We start from the raw sequence: 14,595 nt of genomic DNA, 5'->3' as shown, positions 1-14,595 counted from the left end.
AAGTTGATTTTCTTTCTCATGTGAATGCAATCGGCTTCTGTAGATGGATGTTTTAAACCCAAAGTGATGGGATGATTTATCATATAAATATATATGATGTATATAACATGATATGGCTTTATCAACCTTTATAGTCTTCTAGATAATTATATGTTTACTAGAGCGTAGCCACACATTCTTTGTTTTTCAGACTCTTTTAGGAACTTTATTTTTAAGAAATATAGTTCATCCCCATTAAAAACGATCCTGTTCACTAAATTGTTTAATTCTACTTGTAGGTGCATTTAAAGCTTTTATTTGTCCTGTAACAGTAAATTGATTTAGGTTGAGTAACACAAAATAAATTAAACTATACATTTATTTAATTATGACTCTTTGAGTTCTGAAAATAAACAAAAATCTACATTATTTTCTATTTTTAGACAAAAGATGAATCAAGTAATTAATGCAGACAAATGCTATGCTTTTATTTTGTCAGTATCCGGTAGCACTATAGTGCTAAATTGTGGCGGCTTGTCTCAGCAGAGCGACACCGCCTACAGTCTCCAGTAGCTCCATTAAAGGGGAAACTTCCATTAATCACATATTCAAATATAATGCCGACTCCAGAGCGGTGGTAGGAGGCCCCAAAGGGAACAATAGAGGATACAAATAACACATTAAATAATAATAAACAACATTAAACTCCATACACTGATAATGGGGACACTGCAGGGACTATAATACTATTCATCTATTAAACTGTCACATTACAGCACTATTAGGATTTGTACACATTTTATTTTAGTAATTTTGGATGGCTCTAAAATATAATGTTAGAAGTGTTATAAACTCTTATTTTGTCACATTTTGATACAAAAATAATCAAAGCAATCATCTATTTTGATATAGAGAATTAGACAGAAGACGTATTTACAGCTGCATTAATACACAATCATCATAGTTAAAAACATTTTCCTGTAATTGTGGATTTTAAAATGTAAATAATCTTTCACATCCGTATAAACTGAGAGGAGCTGATCGGCTGCAGTGGCAGGAAACAACCAACCCCACCCATGTGCTGCTTCAACAACATGAAATAAAAAATAAATAAATGCTTTCAGCTGCGGACCCAGCTGCTGACCAGCAGGCGGCGCTGGAGCCTCATGTTCCACACAGTTGGTGTGTTTCTGTGTTTTAATGTGATCAAGTTTATCTAAAAAGAGACATGAGACACAATCACATCATCCCATTTAATCAGGAACATTATCTGCACCATAAACAGATTTAATATGAGAAAATAAACCTTTCATTTAATATAACAGGTAACTTTAATATAATTAAAGTGTTTTTACTATGAACAGATATTTATAACAACTGTCGGAGAAGTTTAAATGCAGAATATAAAGAGTGAACAGAGACAGAGACAGAGACAGAGACAGGACCTGGACTGACTTCAGTAGTCCGACTCGTCTGACAGCTCTCCCTGCTGCGTCCAGTGCTTCTCCTGCTTCTTCTTCTTCCTCTTCCTCTCGCCCATCAGCATGGCGGCCAGCACGGTTATCACCACGGTGATGGTGATGATGAGCACGGTGACCGTCTCGGCGAGGCACAGCTCCGTGTCCACGTCCATCAGCCGGTAGTCCTCGAGGACCGCCGGCTCCTTGCAGGTCAGGTTGTAGTAGTCGTCCAGGAAGAGCCTCTGGATGCTCCGCAGCTTCCGGAAAACTCTCTGCAGGTCGCAGTCGCAGTTCCAGGGGTTCCCCTCCAGCAGGATGTGCGTGCTGTAGGTGTGGATGCTCACGAACGTCTGGAAGTGGACGGTGGACAGCCGGTTGGACGCCAGGTTGAGCAACGTCATGCTGGTGAGCGGCTTGAAGACGCCCACCTCCGTCTCGTTGATCTGGTTCCCGGCCAGGTTGAGGAGCTCCAGGGAGCGCAGCATGGAGAAGATCCCGCTCTTCAGGGACGTCAGCTGGTTGTGCTCCAGGTGGAGTTGGCGCAGGGAGCTCATGGAGGAGAACGACCTCACCTGGATGGCGTGGATGGTGTTGCAGGTCAGGTTCAACCTCTGGAGGCCGTCCAGGTGCAGGAAGGTCCGGCTGTCCAGGGTCGTGAGGCAGTTGTGGGAGAGCTTCAGTTCCCTCAGGGAGGCCAGGCCGATGGAGAACCCTTCAGTCAGGGTGGAGATCCGGTTCCAGCTCAGGTCCAGTTTCTGCAGGAACTCCAGCTGAGAGAATCCGGCGTCCTCCACCACGCTGATGTTGTTGTTCTGCAGCAGGAGGACGCGGAGCTTGCGGTTTTTCCCGAAGGAGCGTTCTGGGATGACGGAGATGTTGTTGTCGGACAGGTCCAGGAGCTCCGTGGTGGGCGGGACTCTGGCGGGAAGCCGGGTGAAGAGCGCCCGAGAGCAGATGGTGAACCTCAGATCTCCTCGGCAGTCGCAGCCCGGCTCGCACCTGCTGCTGTTGGACCTGAAGGACGCCTCCGCCATCACCAGGAGGAGGAACAGGAACTCCTTCATGGCTCCACAGCTCTCTGAAAACAACCACAGAGACGAGTCCCAAACTGACCCCCACACTGGATCCCCCCCCCACAGTAGATCCTCTCACACTGATTGATGCTGATGAACAAAAGGCTCCAAAAACAATTAAGCAAAAGGTTTCCACATCAACACACATCAGCTTTATTTCTCTTTACTGCAGGACTGACAGTTACTCATACAGCAGTGGTTCCCAACCTGAGGGTATAAAATATACACAGTTGGCCAATATTGTTGCATTTTGTTCATTTTTGAAGTTTTTATAGTTTTGATTTATTCTTTAAAGTGTAACTAAACCCCTAAAATCTGCTCCCCACCATCAACAGCACTAGTAAACACCCAGATCTAGAGGTTTCAGCAGATACAGAGGGGTGGAGTTCGTCTTTAAGATCTAAACTTTGGGACCTGAAGTTATATTCACTCTCTGATCAACGACCTCGTACTGAATTAGAAAGATTCAAACAACCAAAGAGCTGATAGAACGATAAGAAAACACTGAATCTGTCCAAAAAGCAGCACATGAAGTCTGTGTGATTGTTCATAATGATAAAAATACATAATACAGTCAGAGAATTATATAAAAAGTTCCTAAAAACATCTCTGATCAATATTGACAGCAGTTGCTCCTTCAGTTATTGTGTTCACTGTCGGTTGCTGTTACACACTGAATATAATATATAATAAAAACTTTAAGTTTTCCTGTAAAACAGAAATGATAATGTTTGTAAACTGGCTTCCTGTGAGATTCTCTGTTGAACCATTAAAGTCCAATGTTAGAACTTTTAGAAATGGTTTCCTCTACAGACACGAACCAACCGGTTTCTGTCTGATCGCAGCTTCAGGATGGACGTAATAAAACTTCCAACCAGTCTGTGTTTAAACCAGTAAGAAATCCAACAAATAAAGACTTTTAATTTACTCTTTTCTTCTCTTATTTCTCAGGAGAGCCTGAACAAAGATTCCCTTTTCTTTCCCAAACTCAGGAGAATCCTCTCAAGAAAGAAGGAGCAGATACAGAGGAGATAAAAGCAGCAGCTGTTTGATTTCCTGTGAGTGTTTGGAGGTGGAAACACTCCACAAAGCCTCCCTGTGCTAACCTAATGTGTTAGGATGTGTCTTACCAGCAGCTGCTCCCGTGTTCCCGTCTGTTTTACCTGCTGGCGGTCGTCAACGTGCAGCCGGCAGCAGGTGAACACTGGACATGATGGAGGCGAGGGAGGGAGGGTTGTCACGGCCCGGAGAACACCGACGAGCGACACCACGAAGACAGAGAGAGGATGGAAAGAGACACAGAGAGGAGAGGAGAGGGGAGGGAGAGCTGGTCAATTATTCACCATGCAGCGGCAGGGCTGTGGGAGGGGGCTATCGGGGCTGATGAGGGGAGCTTTAAGAGATTGAAGCTGAACTGGGCCACACAGCCGAGAATTAGACTGGACAGATTGGACTGATTGCAGGCGGAGGGGTGTTGATCTCCAGGGTTATTTATAGATTGTATATGTTTAATAATAATATTAATAATAATAAAGTGTGATAATCTTTCATCTGGAGTTTTAAAATGGGAAGAAAATATAAAAACACATTGAAATAAACAGAATAAACATGGACATTGTGTAGAAAGACACTTAAAGAAGATGTGCTGTACATTTTGAACCAGCCGGGTGACTTTATGGTGATTATGTTGGATTAAAGTCTATAAACCACCAGCTGAGGACAGAAATGTAAAGGTATCACATATAAAAGCTCCGCAGCAGAGAGGGAAACAGGTTATTGTCTGACGCTGAGGCTGCATCAGGAGCGTGCTGCGGCCCAGATGTGACATTGTTTATTCTCATCTGTAGGATGAAGTGGGGATGTATTGGAAAGATGATGAGCGGACCTGTTGGTCACAGAGAGGAAGATTACACTAATACCGTCCAAATCCCCGGGCCCCGATAAACCACTCTCCGCAGCCCGCCGTCCGTCCGTCCGCTGTCAGTAATTGAGGAATCAGAACTTGCAGCTTTGCCCCGCCGCTCTTTAAAGGACCATGTAGGAGTCAGTGGCATCGAACAGTGACGCTGCAGACTGCAACCAACGGAAGGAGAAACAACACTAATAAAAACATATATATTAATATTATTTCACATTTCTGACAATAGATCCTCCTCAATGTTACACACTGGACCTTTAACAGCTCCGGTTTAGCTGCAGCGGACTACAACATGTGCACAGTAGAGTGTATGAGACAGAAATACTTACCTCAGATCTGTACTGGAGTATAATATTTGAGTGAATGAGAGGAATAAGTTCTTTAATCATGATTATTAAGAACTGCTGTATCTGATGTGTTCATTAAAGATGTATCAGGAAATAAAAGATGAAGCTTCAGTGGAGACACAGCAGCTGCAATAAGTTTAATGAGCGGAGCTAATGTTCACACACATTAACTCTTGGTCTAATGTATTACGATGAATTTTATGTTCCTGGTTGTTGCTCATTAATGTGTTTCACTGTGAGCGGAAACTCTTTTTCTTCAGTGCATTTGATCCATAAAAACGTCACACAGTGGCACAGAGAATGAAACAGGTGATCAGTGAGCGGAGACTCTTCAGTGGCTCCCTGCAGACAGTGTCAGTGATGGTACAGTAGTGTTTCCTCTCACAGATATTGGGTGTCTGCAGGGATCTGGTTTCTCCGCAGCCTTTGACTCGACCGGGATTATTGTGCTGCACAAAACCAGCAGCTGGAAACTACTTCGGTTACCTCTCGACTGTCCCCTCCAGCTGATTACTGCAAACGCTCCGACCATCAACATTTTACACTTAGTTTCATTGGGATCTGGACCACATGTACTTCTACCACAACCGCCTGTGTTGGTGCTACTGCTACTACTCATCTGTGTCGATTAGCACGCACACAACTACCTCTACTGCTATTCCAACTACTACTATTACTACTATAGCACTATTATTACTCTACTTGTTCCCACTGTGTCTCTACCAGCATGTGGTATTTGGGAGTGAGTACACAGTATATACAGTACACAGATGCTATATCTGGGATCAGGAGTGTTTTATGAGCAGGAGGATTACAGACAGAAACACTGACAGTGGAGCTCATCAAAGCTGCTTCAGTGTCCATGAAGACGCTAATCGTTAATCCCTGTGGACGAGGATTACCTCCATGTTCTGCTGGGACATTAAAGTCTGACTCCATCTTCATCTCGCTCACTTTCACTGGTTCATTTAGTTGCTGTTGTTTTATATTTACGGCCTTTGTCTCCAGTTAGAATTTGTATTTTTGTAAAGTTATTTAAACTCAAATAAATGAGTTGAAAGGGATTTCTTGGAAGATTTTAAGTAACACAAACTCAATTTTGTAAGTTTAGAAAAAGATTCTTGATTAAGCAGCTTTAAGTAGTTTTAAATGAAAGTAGTAAAAAAAAAAGTCTGTCACTTTTTACTAAAGTAACTTGATCAGGAATGTTTTATTTTAACTTACAGCATTAAGTTAGTTTATCTTAAAGTTTTTGATGTAATCAGTTTTGTTAGAGTAAGATCATCGTTATCGTCCAAAGCAACTTAAAATTAATTTTAGAATAACACGATGTATCCTAAATGTACAGTATATTTTATTAATAAATATATTTTATTAATCATCTCTGTCTTTGTTATTTTAATAAGAGACATGAGTGTGAAGTTAACATTAAAATACATGATAATAAAAGCTGAAAACACAAATAAAAACAGCCGCAAAGGTTTAGGATGAAGCCGTAGATTATATTAAGATATTAACTTAATTTATGAACAAGTGAATCTAAATGTATTCATGGATTTTCCCCCAAAACCAGCCAGTGCAGTTCTCCTGCTCAATCACAGATCAATATATATTCCACATATATCAGTTCCTCTCACCTGACTGCAGGCTGCAGTATTCAAAGCCGCCGGCAGGGGGCGACCCAGGTCTGTCTGAGAGGACAAGAGGAGAGAAAGTGTTAGTTATGTCCCTCCACAGCAGCTGTAGTTGTAACAGTGATAATAAAGTAGCAGCAGTAGATGTAGTAGTGAAAGTACTTCTATAAGGTATTATTGTACAATGTTGTTCCCGCCCATCGTCTGTCAATCATCCCGCTCTATGTCACTCACACCTCTGACCCATGAAGCACCACTTCTGACAGACATCACGCTGCTTCACAGAGCAGTACAGTGTGTGTGTGTGTGTGTGTGTGTGTGTGTGTGTGTGACGGGTGGAGGTGTTAATGAAGACGACAGTGGTGGTGCAGCATGGTGGCTCGTTCACACCGCTCCTCAGATCCAACATGGCAGCTCGGACTCAGTGACAGGAAGAGCCTCGGAAAGGTCGCAGAGGTCAGGCTAACAAGGAGTGGGTTGGCTGGAACAGATTGTCCCTGCCGCTGTCGGGTCCTCAATCAGGTCCTCAGATGTGACAGATGGGGTGGGGTGGGATGAGTGCTGCTATTAATAACCAGACAGGTTTAAAAGCATTATAGTACATATGTTCACTCTTTGACTTCTTCTGTATCCTCTCAGAAACAGCAAAACAATAGCAACAACTTTTAAAATGCTTGTTTTTCTGAATGGAGTTTGGTTGAAGAGGGTTGATAACTCATAACACTCGCCAGGTTGTTCACTCTCCTCTGTTACTTTTTAACCTCCTCACTGGAGATTCCCAGCTGAACAGGATCCAGACCGTCCCCTCATCAACACAGCCTCTGTCAGTCTGGTTGAGGAGAAACTCTGAAGGTTTGGCTCCAAGAGGCTTTTTTGCTTGATCCAATCTTCATATATATCGATCGTACGTGTATTGGGGGCTTTTACTAGACTTTTTACTATTAAAATAATAATAATAATAATAATAAAAGGTAAAAGTTTGTCTTTAAAAACATCCAGCACAAAGCCTCCAGTGTTTAATTCCATTAAATGTAATCCCATTAAACACTGTGATAAAGACTCCTCACTGGGTGTGAGCCAATTCCTTTGAATAAACATCATCACTGCTGTCATCATCATCATCATCATCATCATCATAATCATCACTGTGACTGTGAGTGCTGTCACACTCATCATCTTCATCAACAGCATCTGATTTTTAATGAACGTTGAGCTCAACTTAAATTCCTCACCAGACTCCATTCATTTATTATTTACTTTAGTACAACAGAGAAGGTAGAAATACTGTACTGGTACTGCATCTACTCCTTCAGCACTACTACTATAACTATAACTACTATAACTACTATAACTACTATTACTACTATAACTACTATAACTACTATACCTACTATAACTACTATAACTACTATTACTACTATAACTATAACTACTATAACTACTATTACTACTATAACTACTATAACTACTATACCTACTATAACTACTATAACTACTATTACTACTATAACTACTATAACTACTATACCTACTATACCTACTATTACTACTATACCTAATATTACTACCATACCTACTATAACTATTACTACTATAACTACTATAACTATAACTACTATAACTACTATACCTACTATAACTACTATACCTACTATAACAACTATAACTACTATAACTACTATTACTACTATACCTACTATTACTACTATAACTATTACTACTATAACTACTATACCTACTATAACTACTATAACTACTATACCTACTATAACTACTATTACTACTATAACTACTATTACTACTATAACTACTATAACTACTATACCTACTATAACTACTATAACTACTATACCTACTATTACTACTATACCTACTATTACTACCATACCTACTATAACTATAACTACTATAACTACTATACCTACTATAACTACTATAACTACTATAACTACTATTACTACTATACCTACTATTACTACTATAACTATTACTACTATAACTACTATACCTACTATAACTACTATAACTACTATTACTACTATAACTACTATTACTACTATAACTATTACTACTATAACTACTATACCTACTATACCTACTATACCTACTATTACTACTATACCTAATATTACTACCATACCTACTATAACTATAACAACTATAACTACTATACCTACTATAACAACTATAACTACTATAACTACTATAACTACTATTACTACTATACCTACTATTACTACTATAACTATTACTACTATAACTATAACTACTATACCTACTATAACTATACTATAACTACTATAACTACTATAACTACTATTACTACTATTACTACTATAACTATTACTACTATAACTACTATACACTACTATAACTACTATAACTACTATTACTACTATACTCTATACCTACTATAACTACTATACCTACTATTACTACTATAACTACTATACCTACTATTACTACTATACCTACTATTACTACTATAACTACTATTACTACTATACCTACTATTACTACTATAACTACTATTACTACTATACCTACTATTACTACTATACCTACTATAACTACTACAACTACTGCAGCTTCTAAGATTAATACTGTAACTGTATAAATACTGTAACTGTATAAATACTGTATTAATACTGTAACTGTATAAATACTGTATTAATACTGTAACTGTATAAATACTGTAACTGTATAAATACTGTAACTGTATAAATACTGTATTAATACTGTAATACTGTAACTGTATAATATGTATAAATACTGTATAAATACTGTAACTGTATAAATACTGTAACTGTATAAATACTGTAACTGTATAAATACTGTAACTGTATAAATACTGTATTAATACTGTAACTGTATAAATACTGTAACTGTATAAATACTGTATAAATACTGTAACTGTATAAATACTGTATAAATACTGTAACTGTATAAATACTGTAATAAAATTTGCCATCTGTACAGGAAAAGTACTTCCTGTTTGACCTCTGACCTTTGTGTATGAGTTTCCAGACGAAGCCACAGTCGATAAAGAAAACAGCTCCAGGGAGAACGCGCACACACACACACACACACACACACACACACACACACACACACACACTCACACACACACACACACACACACACACACACACACACACACACACACACACACACACACACACACACACACACACACACACACACACACACACAGTCTCCAGTGGTCTCTGGTTGTCAGTGTGGATCCATCAGACCAACAGGAGGGAGGCCGTGACCGTCCTCTCTTCCTCTCTCCTCCTCCTCCTCTCTCCTTTTTCGCTGTATGTTCTCTGCACATTTCTCTTCCTCTCCTCCTCTTCTCCCTCTTTTCTTCTGCCATCCCCTCTTCTTCTCTTTACTCTTCATCATCTCATCTTTCCTCCTCCATCTGTGTTTTCCACATTTATTTTTCTCCGTTCTATCACCCATATTTCCACTCTTCTCTTCCTCTCCTGTCCCTTTCCCGTCTATCCTCCCCTTTCTTTTCTTCTTTATCAGAATATTAAAATGCCATCCACTCTTTCCTCCATTTTAACCCCTTCCTCTCCTGTCCCTTCTCCTCCTCCTCCTCGTCTCCTTGAAGCCTCCTCTGGTTGTTTTTCACTATGTAGGTCGAGGTTGTGTTTCTGCTCTTGAGTCTGGACTGGCGAACACACACACACACACACACACACACACACACACACACACACACACACACACACACACACACACACACACACACACACACACACACACACACAGTATTTTTGGCAGCTCAGTGTGTGATCGCCCCTTGAGATGTCAGAGCTTTTAGGTCAGGCAGATCTGTGAGCTTCAGCAGCTTCCTGGACAAACTGGAAAAAAAACCTCAGCAGCCGGACGCCGAAAAAAATACTCTGAATTATTCAACATCATATCAAAGTCAACAAAACAACAAACAGAGCCAAACAAATTCTGTTGAAGGAACACAAACTGCACTAAAGGATTATGTTTCATCAGCCTGTTCACCTGTTGAAGGGTTCAGTGACTGTGCACACTGATTACAACCCTCCTGTTCTTCCTGCTGTACAACCACACCGGCTCTGTTCCTGAGATCAAGCACAAACAGAGTTAATTAATACATCTTTTGGAGGTAGATGTGTTTACTCCAATGGGAGGGGGCGTTACGAGTGCTCTCTGTGGTAATCCAATCAGATTTAGCCACAATCTCCTGCAGCCAATCATGTCGCTGCCATCCAACTTTAAATCTGTTCTCCTCTCTGCTGCTTTCAGAGTAAACATCTAAACTAAATCTCACAGATGGAAAGTTTGTGCTCGTTCAGACGGGAGCAGTTGTGTGTTTCAGCTTCTGGCATCAATATTTGATGACCTCTCCACCCGCCTCATCTGCTGGGGTCGGCAAAACAAACGCACTGATGCAACCTGTTCTGGCATATTGACATGAAGGACACGGCTGCCATGTCACCAATAACACACACACACACACACACACTCACACACACACTCACACACTGACGGGGGGTTAAAGGTCAAACCGTGCGGGTGAAGGTGCTCAGTGAAGCTTCACACGGAGAGAAAACAGAGAGAAACGTTTTCCTGTCAAACAATATCACAACAGAAAGTAAACAATCCCTTCAGTCCACAGCTGCACCGAACATCTGTTTGTTTCCATGGTGACGTTTTTACATTCAGTCACAACATTTTGTGTCATATTGTGCCGACTGTGTCACTGCTGAGGTTCTCTGTCAGGTATTTGGGGTAATCATTAGCTCAAACTTATAGTACGGTTAATTAATCCTTTGTATCATTATCATTCAACATGATGTTTTATATATAAAGATCTCTGCAGCCCTTAAAATCAAGAAGGCCTCGCGACCCCCCGTGAACATTTGGCGAGCCCTAGTGGGGGTCCCAGCCCTCAGATTGGGAACCACTGGCTGACAGAATATTATAGATCCAAGACGACAGAAGGGTGGGGCCGAGAGGAAAAGGAACAATTACACAAATCAAGGTCTTCTACTTCAGCACCACGGACAGCGCCGGGGGGTTTCTCCAACCACAGTCAGCAGCTACAGGTCTGGGTCGGGATAGGACCGGGTCTGGGTCCAGGTCTGGGTCCAGGTCTGGGTCCAGGTCCGGCTGTTACTGACCTTGGTATCCTCCTCAGTGAGATTTAAGTGTATTATTTCTGTTTAAGGTTGGTGAGCTGTCCATCTAACCTCTGATCCACACAAGAACTCTGTGGTGGTTTTGACCCGAGCGTCACACTGAGGTTGAGGCCTGCAGGCTGAACACCGACACTCAGTAAAGGTCACACACACAGACACACACACACACACACACACACACACACACACACACACCCTCTGGAGGTTTGGTGACCTTTTAGCTCGCTACACGTTGACTTCGACCACCTGCAACTACAGAACCAGGTTTTCAGGAAACATGCAGTCTGTATCTGGGTCAGCATTGTCCCACTATCACTCTTTAAGGAACCATTTTCCAGGGCCTGCTCACGTCGGTGGCCATCATTTATGGGACTTTTCTCTTTTGGGATTATTTTCAGGATATTTGGTCAATTTAATCAATTACTGGGTGTTTCCATGACTGGATTACTAGTCTCTAAATGTCCAGGTTTTCCAGGTTTTCCAGGACGCGTGGGAACCCTGTTAGAGTAAACTGTCCTGGTTGGTCTTCAGAAAGGACAAAAACAGTCCTGTTCTCCTGCTGCCAGTTTTCATCTGTATGAAATCTTAATTTCTAAACATTATGTTTGCAGTTTAAATCAGAACTAGTTTCTTCTTTATATCTGCAATAAAATCCACCTCCACACTTCCCTGCTGGGAAAATACCTTTTCTTCATAAACAGACGGACTCGCCTCGTAGTGACCCCATAGCTCCACCCCATCCATACAGGACACTATAAGAAACACTATAAGCAGATATAACTATAAGTCCCATAAGTGGACACTGCTGTATTAACAATATAGTTGAAATAATATAAACATAAGTTTTAACTGTTGACATATAATTACAGTGTGTTATAAAGCATGTGTTCAGTGTTTACAGTCTTTACTGCTGAATAAGGGCCCCTCACGTACAGCTCCTGTCTGTGTGAGTGAATGAATGTGTCTTTAATTACAGCTGTGTGTGTGTTTGAGCAGCCTGCAGTCAGAGCTCAGATCTGGGTTACACTGATGGGAGGTGGAGGTTGGGGGGGTGTTTGCTCCCTAAAAGCCTCCCTGCGTGTTAACGCCGGCCATTAGCTCTCTGTTTAAACCTTTATGACAGCTTACACTGGGCTCGGCCATCTGGAGGTTTCTGTGTCACTCGATGGCGACCGACCAACCGGGACCGAAGGTGAGCAGAAAGAAACGTCTTTTTCAGGAATCAATGTCCGATTTCCCTGTTTGGGCTTATTGTTTGTTTTTGTTATTGACATCATTGTTAAGTGCAGGCACAAATAAAGTTCTTTATTCCTTATTGTCGCCTTTTCCTGTCCGTGTTAACACTGAGAAGGAGTGTGTGTTACCTTTCTGCAGGAAGCAGAGCAGGGGAAGTGCAGGAGCCTGTGTGTGTTGATCTGGAGGTAATGCACATTGACAGCTCGACGGGTGGAGACAGGGTGTGTGCAGAGAGAGAGAGAGAGAGAGAGAGAGAGAGAGAGAGAGAGAGAGAGAGAGAGAGAGAGAGAGATCAGTGTTTCCTGCTGCAGTTCTGCATATGAACGAATGAGATGTTGACACTTTAGGGTCGAGGACTTCTGCAGACAAAGTTTTCCACTTAATTAAGAGAGATTAAATGATTCAATATGAGCCAAAGGTTTCCTAAAAGAAAAACAATGCAAAGAAAGTTCAACAAAAGCAGATTCATGTGAATTTGAAATTTTCCCAGAACTAAAGAAAAAAATAATTTAAACATAGTTTGAAAGCAGGTCAGGAGCTCCGCACTCGCTCGCAGCGTCCATATTCTCCATCAGGGAAAAGAGCAAAGTGGTTATAGGTGGTTGTTAAATATTTCATATCTTCTCCACGCAGCAACCACAGACACTCCCGACGGAGGTATTAAATATCGGACTCAGAGGACATTCACAGTCAATCTGTGCACAGGAGGGTTTTCTGTAGTATGATACACAATCAAAAAGGTGGCACACACACCAATTCTCGGTGTTTCTCGGGGTCATATTTGCAGGTTACACTGTTCCTAGTTCTACAATTTAATAGCGGTGTTATTAAAAATAATAATAATAATAGTGATTAATGGTTGCAGTCAAACAGGAAATTAAACAAAATGGGAATTTAGTCTGATTATGAGGCTAAAAGAATCAGTTTAGGTTGGATTATTTGTTCCACTCATCAGCTTTTACCAACTGTTTGTGTTATTGCTCCGTGTGGGGTTGTTCTCCACATATTTATATTTATATATATATATCTTTTATTGGCTTTATGGACCTTCTTTACTGTTCAGCACTTTGTATGGATTAACAATTTCCTGAGTGAACACCAATAGGTGTCAGTGCAGTCTTCCATTTGGCTCCACTTGAGGCTGGGGACAGAGATACTTTAAAAACACTGAATACAGGAAGAGGAAGTGATGATCATTTTAGATCTAAATGTTGTTTTAGATTTTAACACTGAGTCATCTTCTTTGTGGTTTTTAGGTGCAGCTTGCAATGCTGTTATCTCAGTGACCAACACAACAACATCATCCTTGCTCTCGGGCACGCTCTGAGCTCTCCCAGCGGGCGTCGCCGGCGGGCCTGTGGCAGCGGGCTATGTGACGCAGCGTCCCGAGGAAGCTAAAGTGGGACACACAACATCTTGCTTGGATGATTGATCACGTCACAAGCAGGCAAAGTTAACCGGCTGAAGACTGCGGGAGAAGAAAAACTCTCATAAATGATTTGGGCGGGTCATTAAAGATGTAAAGTCAGCAGCAGACAGCGTTGTGCACTCGGAGAGGAAGCCTTCATGTGCAGCTCTCTGGCTGCTGATATTTACTGTCTGCAGCTCAACAGACAGGCTTTTATTTGTGAGATCGTTTTCTGAATGAATTTTGATCTCCAGGATGCAGAAATCTGAGCTTCAGGGGAAACATTTGAGGTAGAAATCACTTCAGAAGAACTGCAGCTCAGAAGCTTCAGAGCACAAAGAAAACAAAATG

General features: G+C 41.2%; 1 pseudogene; it reads right to left on the bottom strand.

Annotated features, from left to right (window-relative positions):
* Positions 1 to 1,218: 1,218 nt before the first annotated feature.
* LOC127378318 (carboxypeptidase N subunit 2-like) lies at positions 1,219 to 7,716 on the bottom strand (annotated as a pseudogene).
* Between the last annotated feature and the right edge of the window lie 6,879 nt (positions 7,717 to 14,595).

The sequence above is a fragment of the Dicentrarchus labrax genome, unplaced genomic scaffold (assembly GCF_905237075.1).
Source record: "Dicentrarchus labrax unplaced genomic scaffold, dlabrax2021, whole genome shotgun sequence".
In the NCBI taxonomy this organism is placed as follows: Eukaryota; Metazoa; Chordata; class Actinopteri; family Moronidae; genus Dicentrarchus; species Dicentrarchus labrax.
This window is presented reverse-complemented; position numbering and strand designations above follow the sequence as displayed.